Raw genomic sequence first — 21,979 nt, 5'->3', positions numbered from 1 at the left:
CGATGCTCTCAGTCCGCGCTGAAGCTCGTGCCCGCTCATCGTGCTCTCGCTCGCGCGGCCACTGTTGGAAATATGCCCTAGAGGCAATAATAAATTAGTTATTATTATATTTCCTTGTTCATGATAATCGTTTATTATCCATGCTAGAATTGTATTGATAGGAAACTCAGATACATGTGCGGATACATAGACAACACCATGTCCCTAGTAAGCCTCTAGTTGACTAGCTCGTTGATCAATAGATGGTTACGGTTTCCTGACCATGAACATTGGATGTCGTTGATAACGGGATCACATCATTGGTAGAATGATGTGATGGACAAGACCCAATCCTAAGCCTAGCACAAAGATCATGTAGTTCGTATGCTAAAGCTTTTCTAAATGTCAAGTATCGTTTCCTTAGACCATGAGATTGTGCAACTCCCGGATACCGTAGGAGTGCTTTGGGTGTGCCAAACGTCACAACGTAACTGGGTGGCTGTAAAGGTACACTACAGGTATCTCCGAAAGTGTCTGTTGGGTTGGCACGAATCGAGACTGGGATTTGTCACTCCGTGTAAACGGAGAGATATCTCTGGGCCCACTCGGTAGGACATCATCATAATGTGCACAATGTGATCAAGGAGTTCATCACGGGATGATGTGTTACGGAACGAGTAAAGAGACTTGCCGGTAAGGAGATTGAACAAGGTATCGGGATACCGACGATCGAATCTCGGGCAAGTATCGTACCGCTAGAAAAAGGGAATTGTATACGGGATTGATTAAGTCCTTGACATCGTGGTTCATCCGATGAGATCATCGTGGAACATGTGGGAGCCAACATGGGTATCCAGATCCCGCTGATGGTTATTGACCGGAGAGTCATCTCGGTCATGTCTGCATGTCTCCCGAACCCGTAGGGTCTACACACTTAAGGTTCGGTGACGCTAGGGTTGTAGGGATATGTATATGCAGTAACCCGAATGTTGTTCGGAGTCCCGGATGAGATCCCGGACGTCACGAGGAGTTCCGGAATGGTCCGGAGGTAAAGAATTATATATAGGAAGTGCTGTTTCGGCCATCGGGACAAGTTTCGGGGTCACCGGTATTGTACCGGGACCACCGGAAGGGTCCCGGGGGTCCACCGGGTGGGGACACCTATCCCGGAGGGCCCCATGGGCTGAAGTGGGAAGGGACCCAGCCCAAAGTGGGCTGGGGCGCCACTTCCCCCTAGGGCCCATGCGCCTAAGGGTGGGGAAACCCTAGGGGAAGAGTCCTAAGAGGGGAAGGCACCCCTGGGTGCCTTGGGGGGGAGGGACTCCTCCCTTGGCCGCCGCCCCCCCTAGGAGATTGGATCTCCTAGGGCCGCCCCCCCCCTTGGCCTCCCTATATATAGTGAGGGAAGGAGGGCGTCTCACAACGCGCCTTGGTGCCTCCCTCTCCCTCTCCAACACCTCCTCCTCCTCCATAGAGCTTAGCGAAGCCCTGCCGGAGTACTGCAGCTCCATCACCACCACGCCGTCGTGCTACTGTTGGAGCCATCTTCCTCAACCTCTCCTTCCCCCCTTGCTGGATCAAGAAGGAGGAGGCGTCGCTGCTCCGTACGTGTGTTGAACGCGGAGGTGCCGTCCGTTCGGCGCTAGGATCATCGGTGATTTGGATCACGACGAGTACGACTCCATCAAGCCCGTTCTCTTGAACGCTTCCGCGCGCGATCTACAAGGGTATGTAGATCCACTCCTCCCTCGTTGCTAGATAACTCCATAGATAGATCTTGGTGACACGTAGGAAATTTTTGAATTTATGCTACGTTCCCCAACAGTGGCATCATGAGCTAGGTCTATGCGTAGTTTCTATGCACGAGTAGAACACAAAGTAGTTGTGGGCGTTGATTTTGTTCAATATGCTTGCCGTTACTAGTCTTATCTTGATTCGGCGGCATCGTGGGATGAAGCGGCCCGGACCGACCTTACACGTACTCTTACGTGAGACTGGTTCCACCGACTGACATGCACTAGTTGCATAAGGTGGCTAGCGGGTGTCTGTCTCTCCCACTTTAGTCGGATCGGATTCGATGAAAAGGGTCCTTATGAAGGGTAAATAGCAATTGGCATATCACGTTGTGGTCTTTGCGTAGGTAAGAAATGTTCTTGCTAGAAACCCATAGCAGCCACGTAAAACATGCAAACAACAATTAGAGGACGTCTAACTTGTTTTTGCAGGGTATGCTATGTGATGTGATATGGCCAAAAGGATGTGATGAATGATATATGTGATGTATGAGATTGATCATGTTCTTGTAATAGGAATCACGACTTGCATGTCGATGAGTATGACAACCGGCAGGAGCCATAGGAGTTGTCTTAATTTATTTATGACCTGCGTGTCAATATAAACGTCATGTAATTACTTTACTTTATTGCTAACCGTTAGCTGTAGTAGTAGAAGTAATAGTTGACGAGACAACTTCATGAAGACACGATGATAGAGATCATGATGATGGAGATCATGCTGTCATGCCGGTGACGATGATGATATGGAGCCCCAAAATGGAGATCAAAGGAGCTATATGATATTGGCCATATCATGTCACTATTATTTGATTGCATGTGATGTTTATCATGTTTTTGCATCTTGTTTACTTAGAACGACGGTAGTAAATAAGATGATCCCTCACTAAAATTTCAAGAAGGTGTTCCCCCTAACTGTGCACCGTTGCGAAAGTTCGTCGTTTCGAAGCACCACGTGATGATAGGGTGTGATAGATTCTTATGTTCACATACAACGGGTGTAAGATAGATTTACACACGCGAAACACTTAGGTTGACTTGACGAGCCTAGCATGTACAGACATGGCCTCGGAACACAAGAGACCGAAAGGTCGAACATGAGTCGTATAGAAGATACGATCAACATGAAGATGTTCACCGATGTTGACTAGTCCGTCTCACGTGATGATCGGACACGGCCTAGTTGACTCGGATCATGTAATCACTTAGATGACTAGAGGGATGTCTATCTGAGTGGGAGTTCATAAGATGAACTTAATTATCCTGAACATAGTCAAAAGGTCTTCGCAAATTATGTCGTAAGCTCGCGCTTCAGTTCTACTATTTAGTTATGTTCCTAGAGAAAAATTAGTTGAAAGTTGATAGTAGCAATTATGCGGACTAGGTCCGTAAACTGAGGATTGTCCTCATTGCTTCTTAGAAGGCTTATGTCTTTAATGCACCGCTTAGTGTGCTGAATCTCGAACGTTGTCTGTGGATGTTGCGAACATCCGACATACACATTTTGATAACTACGTGATAATTCAGTTAAACGGTTTAGAGTTGAGGCACCGAAGACGTTTTGAAACGTCGCGAAACATATGAGATGTTTCGAGGGCTGAAATTGGGATTTCAGGCTCGTGCCCACGTCAAGAGGTATAAGACCTCCGATGATTTTCTTAGCCTACAAACTAAGGAGAAAAGCTCAATTGTTGAGCTTGTGCTCAGATTGTCTGAGTACAACAATCGCTTGAATCGAGTGGGAGTTGATCTTCCAGATGAAATAGTGATGGTTCTCCGAAGTCATTACCACCAAGCTGCTTGAGCTTCGTGATGAACTATAATATATCAGGGACATATATGATGATCCTTGAGATATTCGCGATGTTTGACACCACAAAAGTAGAAATCAAGAAGGAGAATCAATTGTTGATGGTTGGTGAAACCACTAGTTTCAATAAGGGCAAGGGCACGAAGGGATACTTCATGAAACGGCAATTCAGCTGCTGCTCTAGTGAAGAAACCCAAGGTTGAACCTAAACTCGAGACTAAGTGCTTCTGTAATAAAGGGAACAGCCACTGGAGCAGAATTACCCTAGATACTTGGTAGATAAGAAGGCTGGCAAGGTCGATAGAAGTATATTGGATGTATTATGTTAATGTGTACTTTACTAGTACTCCTATTAGCACCAGGGTATTAGATACCGGTTCGGTTGCTAAGTGTTAGTAACTCGAAATAAAAGCTACGGAATAAACGGAGACTAGCTAAAGGTGAGATGACGATATGTGTTGGAAGTATTTCCAAGGTTGATCAAATATCGTACGCTCCCTCTACCATCGAGATTGGTGTTTGCGTTGAGCATAGACATGATTGGATTATGTCTATCGCAATACGGTTATTCATTTAAAGAGAATAATGGTTACTCTGTTTATTTGAATAATACCTTCAATGGTCTTACACCTGAAATGAATGGTTTATTGAATCTCGATCGTAGTGATACACATGTTCTTTCCAAAAGATAGTAATGATAGTACCACCTACTTGTGGCACTACCACGTGAGTCATATCGGTATAAAATGCATGAAGAAGCTTCATGTTGATGGATCTTTGGGCTCACTCGTTTTTGAAAAGTTTGAGACATGCGAACCATGTCTATTGGTGTATATGCATGAAGAAACTCCATGCAAATGGACCGTTTGGACTCACTTGATTTTGAATCACTTGAGACATGCAAATCATACCACATGGGCAAGATGACTGAAAGCCTCGTTTTTCAGTAAAATTAAACTAGAAAGCAACTTGTTGGAAGTAATACATTTTGATGTGTGCAATCCAATGAGTGCTGAGGCATGTAGTGGATATCGTTATGTTCTTACTTCACAGATGATTTGAGTAGATGTTGAGTATATCTACTTGATGAATCACGAGTCTGAATTATTGAAAGGTTCAAGTAATTTCAGGGTGAAGTTGAAAGATCGTCGTGACAAGAGGATAAAATATCTATGATATGATCATAGAGATGAATATCTGAATTACGAGTTTGGCACAGAATTAAGACATTGTGGAAATTGTTTCACAACTAATACAGCTTGGAACACCATAGTGTGATGGTGTGTCCGAACATCATAACTGCACCCTATTGGATATAATGCATACCATGATGTCTCTTATCGAATTACCACGATAGTTTATGGGTTAGGCATTAGAGACAACCACATTCACTTTAAATAGGGCACCACGTAATTCCGATGAGATGACACCGTATGAACTATGGTTTAGAGAAACCTAAGCTGTCATTTCTTAAAAGTTTGGGGCTGCGACGCTTATGTGGAAAAGTTTCAGGCTGATAAGCTCGAACCCAAAGAAGATAAATGCATCTTCATAGGACACCCAAAACAGTTGGGTATACCTCCTGTCTCAGATCCGAAAGCAATAATGGATTGTTTCTGGAATCGGGTCCTTTCTCGAGGAAAAGTTTCTCTCGAAAGAATTGAGTGGGAGGATGGTGGAGACTTGATAAGGTTATTAAACGTCTCTTCAACTAGTGTGTGGCAGGGCACAGGGAGTTGTTCCTGTGGCACCTACACCAATTAAAGTAGAAGCTTATGATAGTGATCATGAAACTTCAGATCAAGTCACTACCAAACCTCGTGGGATGACAAGGATGCCTACTACTTCAGAGTGGTACGTAATCCTGTCTTGGAAGTCATGTTGCTAGACAACAATGAACCTACGAGCTATGAAGAAGCGATGGTGGGCCCGGATTCCGATAAATGGCTCGAGGCCATAAAATCCGAGAGAGGATCCATGTATGAAAACAAAGTGTAGACTTTGACAGAACAGCTCGATGGTCGTGAGGCTGTTGAGTACAGATGGATTTTAAAAGGAAGACGGACAATGATGGTAAATGTCACCATTAAGAAAGCTCGACTTGTTGTTAAGAAGTTTCCCGACAAAGTTCAAGGAGTTGACTACGGTGAGACTTTCTCACTCGTAGCGATGCTAAGAGTCTCTTGAAATTATATTAGCGATTACTGCATTATTTATGAAATCTTGCAGATAGGATGTCAAAACATTGTTTCCTCGATGATTTTTTGAGGAAAGGTTGTATGTGATACAACCGGAAGGTTTTGTCAAACCTGAAAGATGCTAATAAGTATGCAAAGCTCCAGCAATCCTTCTGAGGACTGGAGTGGGCATCTCGGAGTTGGAATGTATGCTTTGATGAGATGATCAAACTTTTGGGTTTATACAAAGTTTATGAGAAACTTGTATTTCCAAAGAAGTGAGTGGGAGCACTATAGAATTTCTGATGAGTATATGTTGTTGACATATTGTTGATCAGAAATGACGTAGAATTTCTGGAAAGCATATAGGGTTGTTTGGAAAGTGTTTTTCAATGGAAAGCCTGGATTAAGCTACTTGAACATTGAGCATCAAGATCTATAAGAATAGATCAAAACGCTTAATGGTACTTTCAAATGAGCACATACCTTGACATGATCTTGAAGGTGTTCAAGATGGATTAGTCAAAGAAGGAGTTCTTGCCTGAGTTGTAAGGTATGAAGTTAAGACTTAAAGCTCGACCACGGCAGAAGAAAGAGGAAGGACGAAGGTCGTCCCCAATGCTTTTGTCATAGGCTCTATACGGTATGCTATGCTGTGTACTGCACCTGAAATGTGCCTTGCCATGAGTCAGTCAAGGGGTACAAGAGTGATCTAAGAATGGATCACGGGACAGCGGCCAAAGTTATCCTTAGTAACTAGTGGACTAAGGAATTTTCTCGATTATGGAGGTGGTAAAAGAGTTCGTCGTAAAGGGTTACGCCGATGAAAACTTTGACACTAATCCAGATTATTCTGAGTAGTAAACTAGATTCGTATAGTAGAACAGTTATTTGGAATAGCTCCAAATGTAGCGTAGTAGTTGCATCTACAAGATGACATAAGAAATTTGCGAAGTACATACGGATCTGAAAGATTCAGACCCGTTGACTATAACATCTCTCACCAGCATAACATGATCAAACCCAAACTCATCGAGTGTTAATCACATGGTAATGTGAACTAGATTATTGACTCTAGTAAACTCTTTGGGTGTTAGTCACATGGGGATGTGACCTTGAGTGTTAGTCACATAGCGATGTGAACTGGATTATTGACTCTAGTGCAAGTGGGAGACTGTTGGAAATATGCCCTAGAGGCAATAATAAATTAGTTATTATTATATTTCCTTGTTCATGATAATCGTTTATTATCCATGCTAGAATTGTATTGATAGGAAACTCAGATACATGTGTGGATACATAGACAACACCATGTCCCTAGTAAGCCTCTAGTTGACTAGCTCGTTGATCAATAGATGGTTACGGTTTCCTGACCATGGACATTGGATGTCGTTGATAACGGGATCACATCATTGGTAGAATGATGTGATGGACAAGACCCAATCCTAAGCCTAGCACAAAGATCGTGTAGTTCGTATGCTAAAGCTTTTCTAAATGTCAAGTATCGTTTCCTTAGACCATGAGATTGTGCAACTCCCGGATACCGTAGGAGTGCTTTGGGTGTGCCAAACGTCACAACGTAACTGGGTGGCTGTAAAGGTACACTACAGGTATCTCCGAAAGTGTCTGTTGGGTTGGCACGAATCGAGACTGGGATTTGTCACTCCGTGTAAACGGAGAGATATCTTTGGGCCCACTCGGTAGGACATCATCATAATGTGCACAATGTGATCAAGGAGTTCATCACGGGATGATGTGTTACGGAACGAGTAAAGAGACTTGCCGGTAACGAGATTGAACAAGGTATCGGGATACCGACGATCGAATCTCGGGCAAGTATCGTACCGCTAGAAAAAGGGAATTGTATACGGGATTGATTAAGTCCTTGACATCGTGGTTCATCCGATGAGATCATCGTGGAACATGTGGGAGCCAACATGGGTATCCAGATCCCGCTGATGGTTATTGACTGGAGAGTCATCTCGGTCATGTCTGCATGTCTCCCGAACCCGTAGGGTCTACACACTTAAGGTTCGGTGACGCTAGGGTTGTAGGGATATGTATATGCAGTAACCCGAATGTTGTTCGGAGTCCCGGATGAGATCCCGGACATCACGAGAAGTTCCGGAATGGTCCGGAGGTAAAGAATTATATATAGGAAGTGCTGTTTCGGCTATCGGGACAAGTTTCGGGGCGCCACTTCCCCCTAGGGCCCATGCGCCTAAGGGTGGGGAAACCCTAGGGGAAGAGTCCTAAGAGGGGAAGGCACCCCTGGGTGCCTTGGGAGGAGGGACTCCTCCCTTGGCCGCCGCCCCCACTAGGAGATTGGATCTCTTAGGGCCGGCGCCCCCCCCCCTTGGCCTCCCTATATATAGTGAGGGAAGGATGGCGTCTCACAACACGCCTTGGTGCCTCCCTCTCCCTCTCCAACACCTCCTCCTCCTCCTCCATAGAGCTTAGCGAAGCCCTGCCGGAGTACTGCAGCTCCATCACCACCACGCCGTCGTGCTACTGTTGGAGCCATCTTCCTCAACCTCTCCTTCCCCCCTTGCTGGATCAAGAAGGAGGAGACGTCGCTGCTTCGTACGTGTGTTGAACGCGGAGGTGCCGTCCGTTCGGCGATAGGATCATCGGTGATTTGGATCACGACGAGTACGACTCCATCAACCCCGTTCTCTTGAACGCTTCCGCGCGCGATCTATAAGGGTATGTACATCCACTCCTCCCTCGTTGCTAGATAACTCCATAGATAGATTTTGGTGACACGTAGGAAATTTTTGAATTTATGCTACGTTCCCCAGCAGCCACTCCTCCTGCTCCAGCTCGTGCCCGCCAATGCTTGCGCTACCTAGTCTGGCTTTGGGTGTCAGGGTCATGTCCTGCTGCCCGGAGCTCCGAGCTCGCGTCACCGTGCCGCCGAGCCCAGCCGCCATGCTCGTCGGCGCCCCGAGCGCAAGTAGCCGAGCGCGAGGCGCCGCCCCACGCCCGCAGCTGCGACACGCACGCCCGATCTCGCGCCCGATCTTGGGTGTGTGTGGCATGTGTTTGTATCGGTTGCTTCGATGTATGTGATGGTTGCTTTATAATATAAAGTGGGGGAACTCTTTTTAGTTCGTTAATTGGCTTCCTCAAATGGCGATGACTATACAAATATCGACGACGAGAACGTTACAGGAGAGGGTGCCGGATCGCCCCTCCATAATTCTCGGATTTGGTGGGTTTTTAACCACGATATAACTTTTACAAACAAATTTTAGTATTTCCTCCGTCTCAAAATAGATTTACAAACTAGAACATTCCCTCAAAAAATAATTAATTTTTTAAAATAAAAATAATTACTTCCCACCACCTAATTTAGGTGTACCGTTGTTTGCGCCAATATTTTTTAACCTCCCGCTAAAAGATCCCAAATTAGCGTCTTTGTTCCCACCAAAAAATAGCTTATATTAACCTTCCCCCTAAATACCCGCCTAACAGAACCACTCCACGGCGTCTTCACGGGAGATTGGATCTGAGCTCTCGTCCGTGGTTCCTCTGTGCTGCCGACGTCATGACAGCGTCAACACGGCGAACCACACCCGAGTTAGCTGCACGGCGTCAGGTTATTCCTCCCGATCTCCTCCCTTCCTGTAACCTCCGCTCCTCGATCTCGCCCTCCTCCACCTCCTCTGCGCCCGCCGACGTGGGCCGCGTCTCCGTGTCCTCGGCCATGCCGGCGGCAGCAGCGATGCGGTCTGGCGTCGGCGCCGACGGAGTTCCCGTCTCATCCCCTTGCCCATTAATCCCGTGTCTGGACCAAGCACCACACCACCTCGGTGTTGCATGCCGCGACAATGCCCGCCCGGGCTCAAACCCCCCTCCCCCACGAGCTCTTCCTCGATGTGCCGCTCTTTTCGTCCCTTCTCTCCTCCGCTCGCCGCTTGGTCGTAGAACTAGTCAGGGCAGGGGACAACATGGCCGCCGCCAAGCAGCAGCCGCCGCTATACATTGCCGTCGCCGACGACCGCCAGAGGAGCACCTTACCATGCACGCGCCCCATCCTGCAGAGCGCGCTCCAGCTCATGGGCTGCAAGCCACGCCACACCTTCAAGGTCTGTCTTCCCCCATCTTGCTTGTCCCACAATCTGTCAGCTCACTTCTTTTCCCTTTGGTTCAGTCTGAATCTGTAGATTAGACTCAGTATCCTACCATCTCTGCCGCATCCCTGAACCTCCATAGCAAGCGATGTAGATCAGTTTTTTTTGGTATTCCATACTCCTCATATCCTACTTCAATTGGCTGATGGGATCAGTTCGTTACAATTAGCGAGCGCTGTACATCTGCCTCATATCCTGCTTCAATTGGCTGAACCTACAGAGTGTATTTAATTAGTATGATGTTCACAGCAGGGGTGGAGCTACTGGGAGCCTCTGATGCACAGGCATCAGGGTCGATGTTGATTTCTTCAAGCGATTGTGTAGAGTTGTTTGGCCGTGCACCAGGTTAGGCTGACAGCGCTGCATCAGGTACAGAGACAATCCCACGGCGTCCTTGTTCGGAACTGGTTCATGGGTAGGCCAGGTCTTGTTCAGACGTGGCCAGGCCTTGGCGTAGCCTTGTGGGCTGTAGCCTTTTGGGTACGTTTGGTGTGGCTGGGCATCAAGGCGTCAATGCCCTTAGGTGTTGTAGGGTCACGCCAACACGCGATCACTCGACGAACCACATCGGATGGGCGACGCTGCGCTAGGCTCGGTCTTTACACCTACCATCATCCATGCTAATCCGATCAGTCACTGACCTCAGCTCCAGCTCAAAGGTAGAGTATGACATATAGATGTAGTAAATCTTAAATCTCGGGTTAACCATTGCAAAAATTGTGCTTTTAGGCGGTATCTTCTTTAGATTTTTTTTAGTTCTATGTACAGGGGTATTCTGAAGTTCAGAATTCAGTTCATTTACTTGACTTTATCAAATGTGGATAGCCACAAGACTGGAGACGCGAGACTTTGTGTATAGTCTAATAATGTTGCAATAAGTTGCTCCATCGTCGTATTTTCCCTCCTTTTTTGCAATAATTGTTCATTCACATTTTTTCAGAAACTATTGCCAATGTACTAAGTCTTATTCAGAGATTGTCAATATTGTTGGGCGTGTCCTGCTCTCCCCCTTTTATATTTGGTTGTTTGGTCTCACACTGAAGGTGCTAGATGTAATGTGGACTCAGGGCCAGAACAGAGAAGAACCAGAGCAGCTAGACTCGGGTGTGAGTTCAAGGCAACAAATGCCCTCTTTTCCACTGAACCACCAACACATGCTAGCTCTGCTCTTTTGATGTTCACTTACACAAAAAAAGACCACACTGTATCCATACCCGTGCATGCACAAGCCCACACTGTACTACACTATTTGGGTACACACTCAGTACAATATCTTCAGCTTCTACAATGGCTTGTCTGACTGGTTATATTTGGTTTCAATAAATTAATAGGAACGCAGCCAAAAGAACGCCGATAACCGTAAAAAACAGAAGACAAAACATAAAATTGGATCAAAATCTTACTCGCAAGTAAGCTTTGAGAAGGTATGAGTCTAACTAAATATGTATGCCTCGCTTCTAAATATGGTTTCGTGTTTCAAGCATCTCATTGTTATATTACTTGCAGAGAAACTTGGAACTCACCCACACGAACGACGGAACATGGTCTAACACAGAGTCCTAGAAAGTTTGCGTAAGTACACTGACTTTTGGTTATTCTATAGTTATTCAATGATGTGCATTTGGTGTGTTTCATCATTAGCTGGGATTATTCATGCGTTGGATCGTGTTATTCTTGTTTTATCTTTTATATAGTGTCAATATTGATGCCGTACCTATAATTGTTATTTTCATTTTTAGAACAAAGCACGTCAAGAGGTTCAAAACAAAGAAACTGAAAGTCCACTTTCAAGTGAGCAGAAAAACAATATTTTCCAGACCACATACAAAGAGACTCTGAAATGCAAGTCATCGCAGCCTTGTGGGTACGGATACATGGCCAAACCTTCAACTGGTTCTCAAAGGTTCCGTATCCTGGTTGAAGAGCAAGCTCGTGCTACAGCAGCCACCGAGCAGCAAAACTCTGAGCTCAGCCAGCAGGTCAACGAATTACAAGATCAACTACAAGCTGAACCTGCAAACACACAAGAGAGGATTAACTTGGAGTGTACTGAGAGAGAACAACTTGAGGAGAGGTTAAAAGAAAAGCATGCTGAAAGGGAAAGATTGTTGGAAGAGGAGCGAACATCAAGACCGGAATTTGAAAAAAACATGATGACAAAGTTTGTAGCATTGAGCCAACAGATGGGAACCCAACAGGTGATTACAGTCATATGCTTACGACCTTGTAAGATTTATGTTGCTTACTTGCATTGCTAAAAGTGCACTTATATTTACAGGTGCCTAAGGATTGACAAAGAAAATAGTAACCCAAACTTGCAAAATACACTTTTATAGAGATCTAGTCCTAATAAGACTCCAGTTCAAGGCCAATTATTATTTCTTCAAATGCGCTCATACAAGCTACAATAAGGAATTCTCGAATGTTTAAAGCAATGGTAAGTCACAACCTTACTTTCTCTTCATGTTCACTTGCATTTTATACGTCATTGGCATTCATAACTAGCTAGCTGTTTCTTCTCTTTCACCATGTGTTGTTGCTGCATCGAGTCACAACTTAAACAAAAAATGAATATGTGCTAGCTAGGGACATGAACTTAACTGAAGCTATACATCGGGTCACAACTTAAATCAGTAGCAGAACCTTTTAGTAGATGTACTTGTGCTTATGCTTTAGACATTTACACTTGTATGATTGTTCTAATCCCTCAGTTACATGCTTGCTGACACAGTATTAGTCTAGTTAGTCCGGCGATAGTTCCTTTTAACTATGGGGCTGGAATAATTGTATGGCGTATGTTATGTTGGACTCATTAACTAGAACTTTTTTTATTTCTTGATTGCAGGATCCAAAGAACTAGCTGGCCTGGACTCTAGATCACGGACCGTTTAGTCTCTGCAATTAATTAGGATGGCTAAATTATATCTGAGTTTCATTTGATGGATATTTGCTACGAGAATTATGAACTTTATGAATCTACATATTATACGTATGGTTTTGAATATTGTAATTGAATGCATGTATTTTTTTTACGGTTGCAATATGCTACAACCCACTTTCGGTTGCCACATGTTAGCACCACCAAAAAAAGTGTTGCGTCATATCTCAGTCGATATGCCTACTATTTTGTTGCACTAGGATGTTGTATCGGATCACTTCATATTGTCTGGCACCACAAAATTTTTCATGACGTGATAACTGTTCGGTGCCACCAAAGTAATTTTTGTTGAAATAGAGTATCACCATGGAAATTTTAAATTGTCGCAATAGTTTCTTGCTACAAACATTTCAACTGTTGTGATGCCTATTTATCACCACCAAAACAAGTATGTTGTAATTTCTTATTGCGACGACAGGAATATTTGTTGCCATAAGTTAATGCCACAAGTGTAGTGGGTCGTGGCAACATGTCTAATGCGGCGAAACCAAGGATTGTTGCCATAGTTTATTGCCACAATTGTAATGGGTCGTGGCAACATTCCTAATGCTACGAAAACAAGGATTGTTGCCATAGTTTTTTGCCACAAGTGTAGTGGGTCGTGGCAACATGCCTAATGCCACGAAAATAGGGATTGTTGCCATAGTTTATTGCCACAGTTGACTATTGCCACGGAAGAGTAATGCGCCACGAAACGGGCATCGTTGGCATAGGTTGTTGCCACAAATGTCTATCACCACGAGATATTAGGCGCCACGATTCGTTGCATGTTGCATTAAAGCTATCTCCACAAATATAATTGTGGCATCAAGTGAGTGTTGCCATGGGAAAACATGTGGCAACTTCCAACATGGATGTTGCAATAGCACACTTTATAGCCACGGTTGCTTTTTCGTGGCAATAACCTATTACCATGTGTCCAGTCGCAACAGCTGCCAACGAATGTCGTTTCGTGGCAATAGGTACTTATCGCCACGAAATGACATGTATTGCAACAAACGATTTTGTTGCAATAGACCCAGATCCTTGTAGTGTAAAGAAGACAACCGAGAACCACACAGATGACCAAGTCGATGATGCCACTGCTGGAAGGAACCAGTAACGGAGGCGACAGAAGCGGAAGAACTGGCGATGGTGGTGGCAGCGGAAGGAACATGAAGCCAGTCCAACTCCCAAAGACCCTGAGAATCACGGCGGCGAGGGCCAGCCCCAACCAGAGTGTGCGTGTGACGGTCCTGGACAGAACAAGAGTCAACGTCAAGGATGACGCGACAACCAGAATCCGTAAGTTGACCGGCAGAAAACAGATTCATGGTAAGTCGAGGAACATGAGCAACATCAGGAACAGAATAAGAAGGAGTGGTAAGATTGCCTCTACTAGCAACAGAAAGTGGAGTACCATCAGCAGTGAAAACATGAACAGGAGAATCCAGTGATCGAAGAGAGGACAAAGTGGAAGAATGAGAAGACATATGAAAAGAAGCTCCAGAGTCCAGAACCCATGGGGATGTACCTGACTGTGTAGAGGGTGATTGCTCAGTGCGGGAAGCATCAGTCACAGAACCAGCAGTACCCGTCGAGGAAGAACCTGAAGCCGCGAGCAGACGCTTAAGTCTCAGAATATCCTGCTCAGTCAAAGCAATGGCTGAAGCTGTCGAGGTAGATGACGAAGTCCCTGAAGATGATGATCGAGCCTTGCGCAGGTGTTTCTTCTTCGTGTAGCACTGAGACTCAAGATGACCATCATTGTTGCAATAGTTGCAATGTGGACGGGGGCGACCTGAGCCTCCAGAAGGAGTGGGCAAGAGCGGCGGAGCACTCGAGCGAGAAGGGGTCGGTGCAGCAGGTGGCGTAGGAGCACGAGTAGCGAGCACAGAGGGAACCTCCAGCAAACCAGCACCACGTAAACGAGTCTCCTCAGCACGAATCTCAGAAAGCGCCTCCATGAGAGAAATACGGCCACGAGCAAACAACTGAGCACGCTGGGGCTCAAACTCCTTACGGAGCCGAGACAGGAACTCATAGACGCGATGAAACCCCAAATGGGCCTGGACAGCCTGGCAATAGGGGCAGGTACGACACCCAGCACTGCGGAGAGAATCAAGCTGGCGCCAGATAGCAGAACTCTGTGCATAGAAGTCATCAACAGTAGAGTCACCCTGCTGAAGAGCATGCTCCTGACGGACCACAGAGAGATATAAGGCATCACCAGAGGGCTGATAGCGCTGACGAAGACGAGTCCACATCTCAAAGACAGTAGGAAGACCCAGAAATTCATAAGCAAACTGAGGCAGAACACTAGCAGTGAGAACAGCTGCAGCACGAGCATCATCATCAAGCCACTGGGTGTAAACAGACAGAGCACCATGATACGTCTGAAGAGCCTCCTCATAAGCCAAAACCCTCTCATCATAAGCACGATCAGCAGCCTCATCAGCAAGCTTAGCCGCATCCTTGGCGACCTAATTAGCATCCGTAGGAAGAACCGATGGAGTTGGCGGAGTAGGGGCCACCGGAGGAACTGGACGCGGCGGACAGCAGACCTCGCCAGAAAGAACACCCCAGAGACGGATGCCACGCATGTGAATGCACATAAAGCCAGTGAACTCGGTGTAGTTAGTACCATCAAAGATCACCGGACAGCGAGGGACAGCAACATAGCCCGATGCAGCAGACATTTTTTTGTGTGTGTGTGTGTTAGTCAGGGGCAGACAAATGTAGCAGACCAATCAGCCGAGATCCGGCGGCGTGACGAATCAATACGCCAGCACCACGTATCAGTAGAAGCAGCAATCAGCACCCGTAGGAAGTGGCTAGCACCACGTATCACCGGAGAGCAAAGTAGCACTACGTGGAGATGTAGGACGGATCGATGAGATCTTCAACTGAGGACAAACGGGTGATTGATCTGGAGGCCCGGTCCTGTCGTGGGCAGATCTGCAGGCAAGCAAACTCCTCCGAGATCAGCAGCTGGCAGCAGATCAGATCCAGAGGAAGCCGGCTCGAGCGGGGCCAACTCAATCCAGAAGAGAACCGGCTTGCTCGTGTTCGATCCAGGGAGACGGGACTGGGGAAGGAGCCGGCCTGAGTTGAACTGCAAGGGAGAGTAGCGGGCGTGGAGAGCCGCCGGCTACGATAGACAAAGAAAAGGAGCAGCGGCCACAGAGGACTGCGGCGACGCGGGTTGGATCAATAGCACGAGTTGCAGCGTGCAAAAAAATTGACCTAGCTCTAATACCATGTTAGGAAATATGCAACTTGTATTCCCATGAGGCCATAGGCCGATATATATACATGTACAGGTGTGGAACATATGCAGGAAACCCCTTATACAACGGGATAAATACAAAGGGGTACATGACTTATATTATAACTCTAACAGACTCAACATTAGTAATAAAGAACTCACATACTTATTGCAAAAATCTACAAGTCATCAAAAACCTCGGCACTACGCGCATGCTCCTAGGGGGATAGATTGGTAGGAAAAGACCATCGCTCGTCCCCGACCGCGACTCATAAGGAAGACAATCAAAAAACACCTCATGTTTCAAATTTGTTACATAACGTTTACCATACGTGCATGCTACGGGACTTGGAAACTTCAACACAAGCACTTCTCAAATTCACAACTACTCAACTAGCACGACTTTGATATTATTACCTCCATATCTCAAAACAATCATCAAGCATCAAACTTCTCTTAGTATTCAAAACACTTAGGAATTTTTTTACTAATCTTGAATACCTAGCATATGAGGATTATTTAAGCAAATTACCATGCTATTTAAGACTCTCAAAATAATCTAAGTGAAGCATGAGAGATTAATAGTTTCTATAAAACAAATCCACCACCGTGCAATAAAGATATAAGTGAAGTACTATAGCAAAACTATATAACTCAAAAGATATAAGCGAAGCACATAGAGTATTCTAACAAATTCCAAATCATGGATGGCTCTCTCAAAAGGTGTGTAGAGCAAGGATGATTGTGGTAAACTAAAAAATAAATAATCAAATAATACAATATGCTCCAAGCAAAACACATATCATGTGGTGAATAAAAATATAGCTCCAACTAAAGTTACCGATAGAAGTAGACGAAAAGAGGGGATGCCTTTCAGGGCATCCCCAAGCTTTGGATTTTAGGTGTCCTTAGATTATCTTGGGGGTGCCATGGGCATCCCCAAGCTTAGGCTCTTTCCACTCCTTTTTCCATAATCCATCAAATCTTTACCCAAAACTTGAAAACTTCACAACAGAAAACTCAAAGTAGAAAATCTCGTGAGCTCCGTTAGCAAAAAAAAACAAAAGACCACTTCAAGGTACTGTAATGAACTAATTCTTTATTTATATTGGTGTTAAAACTACTGTATTCCAACTTCTCTATGGTTTATAAACTATTTTACTAGCCATAGATTCATCAAAATAAGCAAACAACACACGAAAAACAGAATCTGTCAAAAACAGAACAGTCTGTAGTAATCTGTAGCTAGCGCAAGATCTGGAACCCCAAAAATTCTAAAATAAACTGATGGACGTGTAGAATTTATCTATTGATCATTTGAAAAAAGAATTAACTAAATATAACTTTCCAAAAAAAATGGAAGCACTTCTCGTGAGCGCTAAAGTTTCTGGTTTTTACAGCAAGATTAACAAGACTTTTCCCAAGTCGTCCCAACGGTTCTACTTGGCACAAACACTAATTAAACACAAAAACACAACCTAAACAGAGGCTAGATAAATTATTTATTACTAAACAGGAGCAAAAAGCAAGGAATAAAAATAAAATTGTGTTGCCTCCCAACAAGCGCTATCGTTTAACGCCCCTAGCTAGGCATAAAAAGCAAGGATAGATCTAGGTATTGCCATCTTTGGTTGGCAATCCATAAGTGGCTCTCATAATAGATTCATAAGGTAATTTAATTTTCTTTCTAGGAAAGTGTTCCATGTCTTTCCTTAACGGTAATTGGAATCTAATATTTCCTTCCTTCATATCCATAATTGCACCAATCGTTCTAAGGAAAGGTCTACCAAGAATTATAGGACATGAGGGATTGCAATCTATGTCAAGAACAATAAAATCTACGGGTACATAATTCCTATTTGCAACAATAAGAACATCATTAATTCTTCCCATAGGTTTCTTAATAGTGGAATCCGCAAGGTGCAAGTTTAGAGAGCAATCATCAAAATCACGGAAACCTAACAAATCGCACAAAGTCTTTGGAATCGTGGAAACACTAGCACCCAAATCACACAAAGCATAGCACTCATGATCTTTAATTTTAATTTTAGTAGTTGGTTCCCACTCATCATAAAGTTTTCTAGGGATAGAAACTTCTAATTGAAGTTTTTCTTCATAAGATTACATCAAGGCATCAACGATATGTTTAGTGTACGCTTTATTTTGACTATAAGCATGAGGAGAATTTAGCACGGATTGCAACAAGGAAATACAATCAATCAAAGAGCAATTTTCATAATTAAATTCCTTGAAATCCAAAATAGTGGGTTTAGCAACATCTAGGGTTTTAATTTCTTCAATCCCACTTTCATCAATTTTAGCATCAAGATCTAAAAGCTCCGAATTCTTGGAGCGCCTTCTAGGTAAAGGTGGATCATATTCAGTCCCATAATTATTAAGATTCATATTGCAAAACAAAGATTTAATAGGGGACACATCAATAACTTTTAGATCTTCATCTTTATTCTCATAGGAACTAGAAGAACACGCTCTTATAAAGGCATTTTCTTAGCACGCATCCTAGCGGTTCTTTCTTTGCACTCATCAATGGAAATTATCATGGCTTTGAGAGACTCATTGATATCATGCTTAGGTGGGATAGATCTAAGTTTCAAAGAATCAACATCAAGAGAAATTCTATCAACGTTCCTAGCCAACTCAACAATCTTAAGCAATTTTTCTTCAATCAAAGCATTAAAATTCTTTTGAGAAGTAATAAATTATTTAATATTAGATTCAAAATCAAAGGGAATATTATTATAATTTCCATAAGAATTGTTGTAGGAATTACCATAATTATTAGACGGGTTACTTTGATAAGGCCTAGGATTAAAATTTCCTCTATACGCGTTATTACCAAAATTGTTCCTACCAACAAAATTCACATCCATAGATTCATTATTATTCTCAATCAAAGTAGACAAGGGCATATCATTAGGATCAGAAGAAACACTTTTACTAGCAAATAATTTCATAAGTTCATCCATCTTTCCACTCAAAACATTAATTTCTTCTATCACATGCACCTTTTTATTAGTAGATCTTTCAGTATGCCATTGAGAATAATAAACCATAACATTATCTAGGAGTTTAGTAGCTTCTCCTAAAGTGATTTCCATAAAAGTGCATCCTGCGGCCGAATCTAAAAGATTTCTAGAAGAAAAATTCAATCCGACATAAAATTTTTGTATAATCATCCACAAATTCAAACCATGAGTAGGGCAATTACGTATCATTAATTTCATCCTCTCCCAAGCTAGTGCAACATGTTCATGATCAAGTTGCTTAAAATTCATAATATCGTTTCTAAGGGAGATGATCTTAGCGGGAGGAAAATACTTAGAGATAAAAGCATCCTTGCACTTATTCCATGAATAAATACTATTTTTAGGCAAAGACGAAAACCACGCTTTAGCACGATCTCTAAGCGAAAAAGGAGATAGCTTCAGTTTAACAATATCATTATCCACATCTTTCTTCTTTTGCATATCACAGAAATCAATGAAGCTATTTAGATGGGTAGCGGCATCTTCACTAGGAAGGCCGGAAAATGGATCTTTCATGACAAGATTCAGCAAAGCAGTATTAATTTCACAAGATTCAGCATCGGTAAGAGGAGCAATCGGAGTGCTAATAAAATCATTGTTGTTGGTATTGGTAAAGTCACACAATTTAGTGTTATCTTGAGCCATCATGACAAGCAAGCAATCCAACACACAAGCAAACAAAAAGCAAGCGGGCAAAAAGAGGCAAATAGAGGAAGAGAGGGAGGATAGAGAGAGAGAGGGCGAATAAAACGGCAAGGGTGAAGTGGGGGAGAGGAAAATGAGAGGCAAATGGCAAATAATGTAATGCGGGAGATAAGGATTGTGATGGGTACTTGGTATATTGACTTTTGCGTAGACTCCCCGGCAACGGCGCCAGAAATCCTTCTTGCTACCTCTTGAGCACTGCGTTGGTTTTCCCCGAAGAGGAAGGGATGATGCAGCAAAGTAGCGTAAGTATTTCCCTCAGTTTTTGAGAACGAAGGTATCAATCCAGTAGGAGGCTACGCGCGAGTCCCTCGTACCTGCACAAAACAAATAAATCCTCGCAACCAACGCGATAAGGGGTTGTCAATCCCTACATGGCCAGTTACGAGAGTGAGATCTGATAGATATGATAAGATAATATTTTTATTATTTTTATGATAAAGATGCAAAGTAAAATAAAAGCAAAGTAAAAGAAAAGGAAATAACTAAGTATTGGAAGATTAATATGATGAAGATAGACCCGGGGGCCATAGATTTCACTAGTGGCTTCTCTCAACAGCATAGGTATTCTACGGTGGGTGAACAAATTTTTGTTGAGCAATTGACAGAATTGAGCATAGTTATGAGAATATCTAGGTATGATCATGTATATAGGCATCACGTCCGAGACAAGTAGACCGACACCTGCCTGCATCTACTACTATTACTCCACTCATCGACCGCTATCCAGCATGCATCTAGAGTATTAAGTTCATGAAAATAGAGTAACACCTTAAGCAAGATGACATGATGTAGAGGGATAAACTCATGCAATATGATGAAAACCCCATCTTGTTATCCTCGATGGCAACAATACAATATGTGCCTTGCTGCCCCTACTGTCACTGGGAAAGGACACCGCAAGATTAAACCCAAAGCTAAGCACTTCTCCCATTGCAAGAAAGTTCAATCTAGTAGGCCAAACCAAACTGATAATTCGAAGAGACTTGCAAAGGTAACCAATCATACATAAAAGAATTCAGAGAAGATTCAAATATTGTTCATAGATAGACATGACCATAAACCCACAATTCATCGGTCACAACAAACACACCACAAAAAGAAGATTACATCGAATAGTTCTCCACAAGAGAGGGGGAGAACATTGTATTGAGATCCAAAAAGAGAGAAGAAGCCATCTAGCTACTAACTATGGACCCGTAGGTCTGAGGTGAACTACTCACACTTCATCGGTGGGGCTATGGTGTTGATGTAGAAGCCCTCCGTGATCGATGCCCCCTCCGGCGGAGCTCCGAAATAGGCCCCAAGATGGGATCTCGTGGATACAGAAAGTTACGGCAGTGGAATTAGGGTTTTGGCTCCGTATTTGATCGTTTGGGGGTATGTAGGTATATATAGGAGGAAGGAGTACGTCGGTGGAGCAACAGGGGGCCCACGAGGGTGGAGGGCGCACCTGGGGGGGGGGGGGGGCTAGGCGCGCCCCTACCTTGTGGTCTCCTCTTTTGTGTCTTGACGTAGGGTCCAAGTCTCCTGGGTCTTGTTCGTTGAGAAAATCATGTTCCCAAAGGATTCATTCCTTTTGGACTCTGTTTGATATTCCTTTTCTTCGAAACCCTAAAACAGGCAAAAAAACAGCAATTCTGGGCTGGGCCTCCGGTTAATAGGTTAGTCCCAAAAATAATATAAAAGTGGATAATAAAGCCCAATAATGTCCAAAACAGTATATAATATAGCATGGAGCAATCAAAAATTATAGATACGTTGGAGTCGTATCAAGGCCCGTGCGCACCCCCACCCCCGTCCTCCCTCGGCTATTGACTCTTGGCACTTCTGTGCCAAGCATGGCCGGCAATTCTTGAAGGGATGGGGTGCCAACCTGGGGCGTGACCTCCGCGAACGTAAGAAGGCCTTGTTGGCCGCCATCCAGGCTTTAGACTTGCGTGCTGACTCAATCGCCCTCTCTCCAGACGAGTGGCTCTCTCGCTATGACTTAGAAGACCTGCTCTCCGTCATCTACACTGATGAGGAGGCTTATTGGCGCATCCGCGGGGCCCAGAAATGGGTCTTGAAGGGCCACACGAATCCCCGCCTACTTTCAGGCCATCGCGAACGGCCGGCGTAGACGCAACACCATCCCCCTTATTTGG

At 44.1% G+C, this 21,979-nt stretch overlaps 2 long non-coding RNA genes and 1 pseudogene across 2 annotated transcripts; 2 read left to right on the top strand and 1 right to left on the bottom strand.

The window, feature by feature from the left end:
• The first annotated feature begins 9,247 nt into the window (after window positions 1-9,247).
• On the top strand, window positions 9,248-11,674 carry LOC147983127 (uncharacterized). Its single transcript, XR_015614947.1, has 4 exons — window positions 9,248-9,360; window positions 11,227-11,304; window positions 11,402-11,467; window positions 11,635-11,674. It is a non-coding gene; the product is annotated as an uncharacterized LOC147983127 (long non-coding RNA).
• A 1-nt stretch (window position 11,675) lies between these two features.
• Window positions 11,676-12,963, top strand: LOC147983126 (uncharacterized). Its single transcript, XR_015614946.1, has 2 exons — window positions 11,676-12,093; window positions 12,174-12,963. It is a non-coding gene; the product is annotated as an uncharacterized LOC147983126 (long non-coding RNA).
• A 910-nt stretch (window positions 12,964-13,873) lies between these two features.
• LOC147983125 (uncharacterized) lies at window positions 13,874-15,511 on the bottom strand (annotated as a pseudogene).
• Window positions 15,512-21,979: the final 6,468 nt, after the last annotated feature.

The sequence above is a fragment of the Triticum urartu genome, chromosome 2A (assembly GCF_056163025.1).
Source record: "Triticum urartu cultivar PI428250 chromosome 2A, HENAU_Tu73, whole genome shotgun sequence".
Classification (NCBI taxonomy): domain Eukaryota; kingdom Viridiplantae; phylum Streptophyta; class Magnoliopsida; order Poales; family Poaceae; genus Triticum; species Triticum urartu.
This window is presented reverse-complemented; position numbering and strand designations above follow the sequence as displayed.